The following is an 8,891-nucleotide window of genomic DNA, read 5'->3' as shown; positions in this document are numbered from 1 at the left end:
AGAGCAGAAAATAAAATGTGATGGCCCTTAGCTAAATGCAAAACCATCCTTCCTTCATTTCCATGTCATCTGAAATGTTCCCTTTACAGCTTGTAATGATGGTAGTGGCTGTGTGGCCATTTGCATTTATCAATACTGAGTTCTGCAAGACTTCTTAAGTGCTTACGCTTAGCTGTGAAGCATGAGCATGAAGTGAGCCCTTTTGAGAAACAATACAACATCCTGACTGCAGGTTTAACAATAACAAAAGGACTGAAAGACCCATAAAAGTCATAGAAAGAAGCGAGGGTTTGGTTCTCTTGGTTCTGTTTTTAGAAGGGTGAAAGTATTTGGCTTGGCTGTGTTATAATCATCTTGCAAACATTAGAACCATAGCCACCATCAAACGTATACTTAAAAGAGAACCAGCAAGCAAACAGCAAAGCATGTCATAGTCTTTAAGTCACCTAAAAAATATTTAGAGCAGCAATAAGTATTTCTTGATTAAACACGGATTCTACTCAACATGCCACAGTCATTTTATACATGAATGTCAGTGTAGTAAATTATCTCTATCACATGAAAACAAGTAGTATCCTTTAAAGGAACAGATAAACATGGGAAGATTGTTACCAGTTTCATATATGTATGTTAAATATAAATCTATAGCCACTTGGCAGATTAGCTTGGCTTAGCACAAAAACAGGAAACAGGGGTATACACATAGATACATGAAGCCATTGCAGAAATTCCTTAATTAATCAATTGTTTCTAAGGGCCAGCAGAGAGCGACTCCACTGGCTGCAAAAAACAGTCCAGCTGTATGTACTCTTATGGCAAAAATACTCTACTTCTAACTTGATGTGTAACCTCAGTATACAGTTGCCTTGTGTGTTTATTGTCTCAGTCACCAGTTTCAAGTCTTTTTTTAAAACGGCATGATGTTCATTTGTTAATTATGGTCCCTGTAACAAAGAGTCCTGGTGCTGCAGCAGGATGGCTTCCCAAGAACTGCAGCTAAGAGGAATGAATAAAGTCTGTTGCAGCGATAATAAAATTATAGTCCCAGAGACTGCAGTATGGTTCCATTGACGTTCAGCTGACAGCAGTATGTTGTCTGATGTCACTTCACTTCAGGCCTGTTGCTTAATGATGATTGACAGCTGAAGGGATACATGTGATTGGTAAATACGTCTTGCTACTGTTTGTTCATGTGAACACTGTGTTCCAGCAAGGTTGCAAACTTTGGGTCTGTACACGTGAATCCTGAACGGGTTAAAGGAGAGTTGCTGCAGGTGGGAGGACTGGCTGACCCTCTGAACAGTCCCATTTAGAGCAAAATAGACAGTAAAGCAGGCTTTTTGGGTGGGGCTACTGTGTGATTAACTTAACATTTCATTCTTGACCTTGAAAGAGCCATTGACAAAACAATCTCATCTTAAGGTCCACTTACTTTTTCTCAGGCCTTTAATTTCCTCACTTATCTTGGTATTATAAGAGCAAACACTTCAGTGTTTGAACAAATCCTGAGAAGTTTAGCCAGCCAATGACTGCTAATGTGAAGTGCACATATGGTAACAGACCATCACAGGCTTGCATCACTGCAGACTCAGACTGTCAGTGTTTGCTAACTACCTGAACACGTAATTAGCCTGGTTAAGTGTTTGTGTTACCAAGCAGTGAAACCATTAAGGGTCTGTGCATTTGATTAATAATCAACAGAATCTCTCAGAATTGTGTTCAGCTAATAAAAATGTGGATTTGTGTCTTATCATAGCGAATATGGTGTACTTAAGACCTTTTCTGTTTCTCCACCAACTCTTTCACAAAAAAATAAACATCCTCTTTCACAAATGGTTCCCAGAAGCTACGGGCTGACAGCATCACCAAAACAGCTTTAAACCACAATCTATCATTTGAATGCTCAGCTATGTTCTTGAATTGTGACACTGTAATCCATGACTCTTTGATGCAGATGTTTTTTTTTTCTCTGTAGAATCATTCAGTTTTACAATCTGACAGTGCTGTTATTGTCCTAATGCATTGCAGCTTTATTTGACCTTGTTTCGTTTTAAAGTACAAGAAGTGATTCATAAGCTGGGCAGTGTATTCTGGAGGTAATGCTTTGTTTTGTGTGTGTGTGTGTTTGTGTCCAAGTACAGTATGAACTTCAGACACTGTGTGGGATAAAAGGTAAGATGCAGGAAATTAAAGCAGAACTTTGCTCCCCCTCTAAGGCTCTGTTAAGGGCAATCTATTCCATCAGAAGTGAAATCCCAGCAATAAAACAAGACATAAAAACCTGCACACAAGCTTTTGCTCTTGTGCTTCCTGCTCTATTGTGGTTCACAGCTCAGCAACGCAACACACACACAAAAAAACAACAATAACAATAACACCACAGATCTGCTCTGCTCATGTTTTTAATCAAGATACCATCACACCAAACCTTCACACAGGACAGTCTGGTTTTATTTAAAGGAACTGACTCATAAACACCACATGCAGCAGCATTTAAACCACCTGCAACTGTGCCCTGAATTTGGCGGTGCATTTTTAAATCACACTGGCACAACAAATGTTAGTGAAAGAATTAAGTTCATAGTTTTAATGCCAGCTGTGCGCAAGAGACAGTTAAAAATAAATCTGACTTCATTTGTTCGTTTTAATATATCTAGAGCCAAACTGAACAAACCTTGGAAGTACGGTGTTGTCTTTGGGTTATATTGTTGTTATTGTGTGATATTGGTGTTATAAAAATTTAGTTTGGATTTACCAAAGTCGCACAGTGACACAAACAAACTAATCGATCAAGGCACTGACAGACTAGTAACACCTGTATTCTCTGAGGTAAAATTATAGTTTTTGTTGAAGGAGTCTGGTTGCTTTGAAGATAGTGATAGCTGGCTCATTTTACGATAGTTTCTTGTTGGAAAAGGTTGTCTGATGGCAAGATAAAGGGTTGATAATATTCTAAATATAATGTCCACTTAAACTGATAGAGGCTGTTGATGTTTTTTGGTGGGCCTTTGTTTAGGTGTCTAAAACATGTTTTGACGTTGACCCTCCCCACAGCAGTACAGCAGTACTTAGCTTTCTACCTGGGAAATCCTGCTGTTACTCCAAACTGGAGGTGCACAGACCACCACCTACTGTAAGAAACACACTGACCATAGATAAGTACCTCACAGTACCCCACTTCAAAAAATCCAAACTATTCCTTTAATAAAGTAGAAACAAGTTAGAATGAATGAAACTACAGTTATCAGTTAAGTTTTAGTATTAAAATACTCGCTGAATCTTGATATTCTTACTTGTTTTGGTTTTTGCATGCAACGTTTTTGCTTTTGAGATGCTTTAAAGTCACATGTCACGCCATCAGCCGATGGATATGGTATATGGAGGATATATAGGATATATAGGTATTGCTGCAGACAAACATTAAAATCTGTGATCCTCCAGTGGCCATGTTATCTGTCTCCTTCTAGGACTCACCCTTGGTGCCTCTGACCATAACGCTCTCTCCCCCTGTCTGCTCTGTGTAGTTTTGTCGGGTAGAGGGAGGGTGTAAATGTCGCCAGCCTCAGCTGAGCTGTTCTCAGCACCCAGCAGCAGGCCGGAGATTGGTGCAGCTCCCAGTGATAGAGCTGAGCCCTGCACTGTGCCGGTAAACTAAAAGGTAAAAGGCTGCCAGCATCAATCAGCTGCAGGGAACAGAGAGGAAGAGAGGGAGCATCCTCCTCCCCTGCTGCTGCTGCAGCAGGCTTCCTTTCACAAGAAGCGCAACCCCCCCCTCCCTCCCTCTCAGGGCTGTCTGTCTGAAAGGGCAAGACGTGAAGGAAGCCAATTCAAAGTTTGTCTGAGACTGTCAGTAAGGTCACTTTATTTTGAGCTGTAATGCCATTTCATGCATACTAAGATACTGTATTATTTTTGTCCTTGAACTGGTTCAACAAAACAGTTTTTCCACCAAAAGGCTGACATTTGCAGATTTTGAGTTTGATATCTCAGCAGCTCTTGGATGGATTTCCACAAAGTGAGGTAACAACATTCCTGCCTCCCTCGGGATCAATTGTAATAACTTTGATGATCCACTGATTTTTGTCCAATACTTTGGTTCATGACCATAGATCTATAAGAGAAGTGGGTGTAGCCACCAGACGTCATCCACTGGTTTGTGGTGTACTGTTCTGAAGCCTCAAGTTTGACATGATGGCCCAAATAATATGTGACCCACATTAACCACTTTGGTTTGTTGCTGTATTACATCAATGTCACTATTTTCATTAGATCAAGACTGACCTGTGAACAAATCCATGTAAACAGGGTAGCTGCTCAATGGGACTTTGTTTTTCGCCTGCTTTTGGCCATTAGGAAGAATGAAGGTTTTAAGGCACTTCTGGTGGTGGCTTCACTTTTCTAGATCCACAAGGCTCTCTCTAAATACTTCACTCAATATAAACTGAGAACAAAATCCCAGTGTTTGATACTAAAACTTTAGGGAAACTGAGTGGAGACAGAGTTTTAAACAAACTATGCACTGCAGTACCAATCAGAAGTCTTCAGGATGGCCCCTTATATTGGCCTGGTAGGTAATGAAAACATACTTATGAATATTATATTCAATTTCTGTCATATTCTGCCAATAAACCCCTGTAAATCTTACACACTGGACTTTTTATGTCTTCACATTGTTTAGCATTGAAATATGGCCCAAAATATCATATTTATCCATGATTACTGGTCTGCAAAAACAGATTCCAGGCCGTCCCTCCTATAAAGACTATTGTATATACAGTACAGGGTTCTGCCTGTTTCTCTGTTGAGCTGGACAGTCTGTCTGTTTGGGCTCTGGACAATGTTACAGCAGTGACGTTCAACTGAGAGGACACTCGCCAGATATCTGCGAGGCACAGACACGCCTACTTCTTCCTCCTTTCTTCCTGTGTCGTCCTGATAGACAGTCCAGATAGTGCTATGGTAATAAATGATTGACAGATAGGCAGAGAAGGTCAGTACCACGCTTGTAACTTTAAGCTATTTCCTCATGTCATTGTGCTTTCCTGTTTGACACACTGAACAGTATGTGTGTTTGTGCAATCATTTCTAGTGTCAAGTTGTGCGACACTGAAACTGTTGCTGCATTGTTATGAATACTTGTCTTGTAGTTATGAAAGAGTTATTTAATCTCAAATAGAGACATTCTGTGCTGCAAAAATTCACAGAGATCACAAGATTGCAGACAAGATCTCCCATTCACACTAGCAAACCGCTGAATGGAATCCACTTTACCAAGAACCATGGAGAAAGAAGGCAAATATTTGCACAAATAAGACTTAAATAGGACGTCTTTAACCACAAAGGGCAGATCAGGACACAGACAGTAGTCAGGGATAGTGTTGTAAATAACAGCTTTAGGGTATCACTGAATTAAAAAAGTTTGTTTCAGGAAGAAATGGGCGCCTTAAAAAAAATATTTAGATTCTTTGACAAAGACCAGGCTCATGAGTTTCCACTTGGTTGCTCGTAATTGTGTTATAAACAAGACAAACACCAACAGTGGCTTTCTGAAAATGTCTTGGTGATGCTCGACACAGATCTCTCCCATCATATGTCTGATTATTCCCATTTACACTTGTCAGGCTGACACATTTAAAAACTTACATCCATCTGGCAGCCTCTTCACAGATGGCCAAACGTATAAATCAGCATTATTCAACAACTGTCCATTTGTTTGTAGTCCAGATGTCTTTTAAGCACATATTAAGTGTGAGTGCAACCTTTCATCAAGCCTGAGAGATTAGGTTTTACTCACTTCTCAGACAGATGCCCCAAACAGAAATAAAGCATTAAATCACCAGCAAGCTAAGGGACATTGCTCTAGTTAGCTAAGGGATATTGTTAGAGTTCTAAAAATGCTTCAGCCTGAAGACATAGTCACGTTCTTGTGTAGGCTGATATGACTGACTATTCATCTGAAAAAAGTACAAACCCCAGTTCCAAAAAAGTTGGGACATTGTGTAAAATGTAAATAAAAGCAGAATGCAATGATTTGTAAAAACTTTTTGACCAATATTCAATTGAATACAGTGCAAAGACAAGATATTTAATGTTCAAACTGATTAACTTAATTGGTTTTTTTTCTGAACATACACTACATACACACATGCACACACACACACACACACACACACACATATATATTATATTCTGAATCATATTCAGAATTTGTTACATCACCTATGATGACAGTCAGTGTTTGGGTAGAAAATGAAATGAATTTTGTGCTTTATGATGCACCACACATTTTCAGTGTGAGGCAGGTCTGGACTGCAGGCAGATCAATCTAGTATCTCTCTTTGACTCTCTAACTATGGAGCCATGCTGCTGTAACATCTGCAGAATGTGTCTTGGCATTACTGTAATAAACAAGAACGTCTCTGAAAAACATGTCACCCATGATGCCATGGCCATTAGCACACCCCCGTACCATCACAGATGTTGACCTTTAATGTCAGTGCTAGTACCAATCTGGATGGTTCTTTTCCTCTTTAGCCTGGAGGTCACAATGTCCATGATTTCAATTTCTAAAATGTGGACTCGTCAGACCACAGCACACTTTTCCACTGTACCTCAGTCCGTCTCAGATGAGCTCAGGCTCAGCGTTTTCTGAATGTTGTTGATATATGACTTTCGCTTTCCATGGTGGAGTCTTAATTTGCATTTCTATATTTAACAACATGCTGTGTTTGCTGACAAAGGTTTTCTAAAGTGTTCCTGAGCCCATGTAACATCCTTTATACAATTATGTGGGTTTTTACTGCAGTGCAGCCTGAGTCAAAGGTCACAGGTATTCAATGTTTGATTCTAGCCTTGATCCCTCACATGCAGATATTTCTTCAGATTCTCTGAATCTATTAATGATGTTATGGATTGTAGATGGTGAAACCCCAAACTGAGTGTTGAAAAACCTTGTTTTTAAACTGTTGGCCTGTTTGTGTGGTGGTGAACCTTGTCTCATCCATGCTTGTGAATGACTGAGCCGTTCAAAGATGGTCCTCAAGGTAACCAATCATGATACTGTCACCTGTTACCAATTAACCTGTTTTAGCTGTTGAATATTTCAAACAGGTGTTTTTTTGTTTTTTAGCATTTCAGAACTTTCCCAGTCTTTTGTTGCTCCTGTCTAAACTGTTTTGAAACATGTTGAGGGCCTCAAATTGAGAAAATTCAGTTTGAATAAAAAGAATAATTATGAATATAAGTCAAAAAGTGTTTGCAAATTATTGCATTCTGTTTTTGTTTATGTTTTACAAACCATCCCAACATTTTTGAAATTGGAGTTTGTATAAAAGGATTCAGTCTCCCTGGTGTAGCGAGAACGTTTAAGTATTCCTGAGAGGAATGTCCACCACCCTGTAAACATCAGCCACAGTCAGTTTGGTTAATCTTCCGACTCTCAAGCCAAATCTGAAGTTGGACTAATGTCTCTACATGTGCAGCTGACCCTCCGCTGTTTCCGGCTTACTGTACTTGTGGTATTTAAAATGGGTCAGGCCAGAGTCACAAGAGTCATCCTCAACAGATGGAGCATGTCAGAAAGTGAAAAATGTCTCTACTAGTGCCTTTGGGGAACTGAACTCTCCCATCTAAAAGACCAGGTCACAGAAAACCGTAAAAACATTTCCATCCATCAGGCCAAGAGCTGCTGGATGACCAATGTTTAACATCACTGTTTGACTGTCGAGGTCCACAGATAGATCAGGGCTCCAAGAAGCAGGAAAATGATTTCTCCATCGTGAAAAAAACACCTCAGTGACCTAGATAACATATTTGCAATGCTTGCTGCAGTTTCCCTTCCCTTCCCTGTTCATCTGAGCTGAAAGTTGGCATAAAGACAAACAGTGACTGTTCATAACTGCCACGCAACCACAGACTCTTCTTTAATTTGCAATGTCAGAGCTGAATCTACCATTCAGGGGCACTGCACTTCCCCATTTAAAGGCCAGAGGAAAGAAAACTTTCTGTTCCCCTTTGTTGGTTTAACCTTGCTTCACCAATTTCCTGTAAAAGGTCAGCTCACCCACACAATACAAAACATTATTTGCTTATCACCAACACAATGGAAGTGAATGGGATTATATTTTTGCTCTGCGAAGCGTTAAAAACGTTTTTTTCAACAGGAAAAATTTCCTGCTTGTGTCCTGGAATTGGTAGAAAGAGTTCCCTTTGCAGCGGTTTATTTTAAGTGTTTGAAAAAGGTTTTACAAACAGGCATTTGGAAAAGTAGAAAGAGGTCCTCTTTACTTACATGGAAAAAATCCTGTGGCTTGCAGTTCAATGCTTTAACAGCTTATAAAAATAGACTTTTTCCCCTTGGTAACCACTGCCAAAAAGGGGTTTCAAAGCAGATAGATCCAGACCGCCTTCAAAAGAAATATCATACCAGAATTCCAAGACACAGATATTTCATAGTAATACTTCATGATAAAACACTCTTTGTTTAACCAAACACTGCATCACTGTAGTAGAGTCCGGATAAAGAAAGAGGATTCCTCATAAAAACTAAATAAATGTTATCAAGACTTTAATCAGTTTCCAAAGTACTTTGTAAGGCATAATATGCATGATTTCTGTGCCTGTATTTTCTCATTATTTTGCTGTTTTCTGGATGTTTTACTACCAACTGAAAGTGTTGATATGTGATGACCTGGGGCCGTATTACAGAAACTTTCTGACTTGCAGTAACCATGGTAATTAGGATTACAGCATTACAGATGAACAATGTTCCTGTAATAATAATTGTGATTATTGTTAGTTACTTTAACTTTTCCATCTGTAGTGGTGGCTCACTTACTAACTAGATAACAGTAGTGTTCACTAACAGTTGCTAACAGTAGTGTTAGCTGGTA

Source organism: Lutjanus erythropterus, chromosome 1, assembly GCF_056507025.1.
Source record: "Lutjanus erythropterus isolate fLutEry1 chromosome 1, fLutEry1.hap2, whole genome shotgun sequence".
Classification (NCBI taxonomy): Eukaryota; Metazoa; Chordata; class Actinopteri; order Lutjaniformes; family Lutjanidae; genus Lutjanus; species Lutjanus erythropterus.
Note: the sequence above shows the minus strand (reverse complement) of the source record.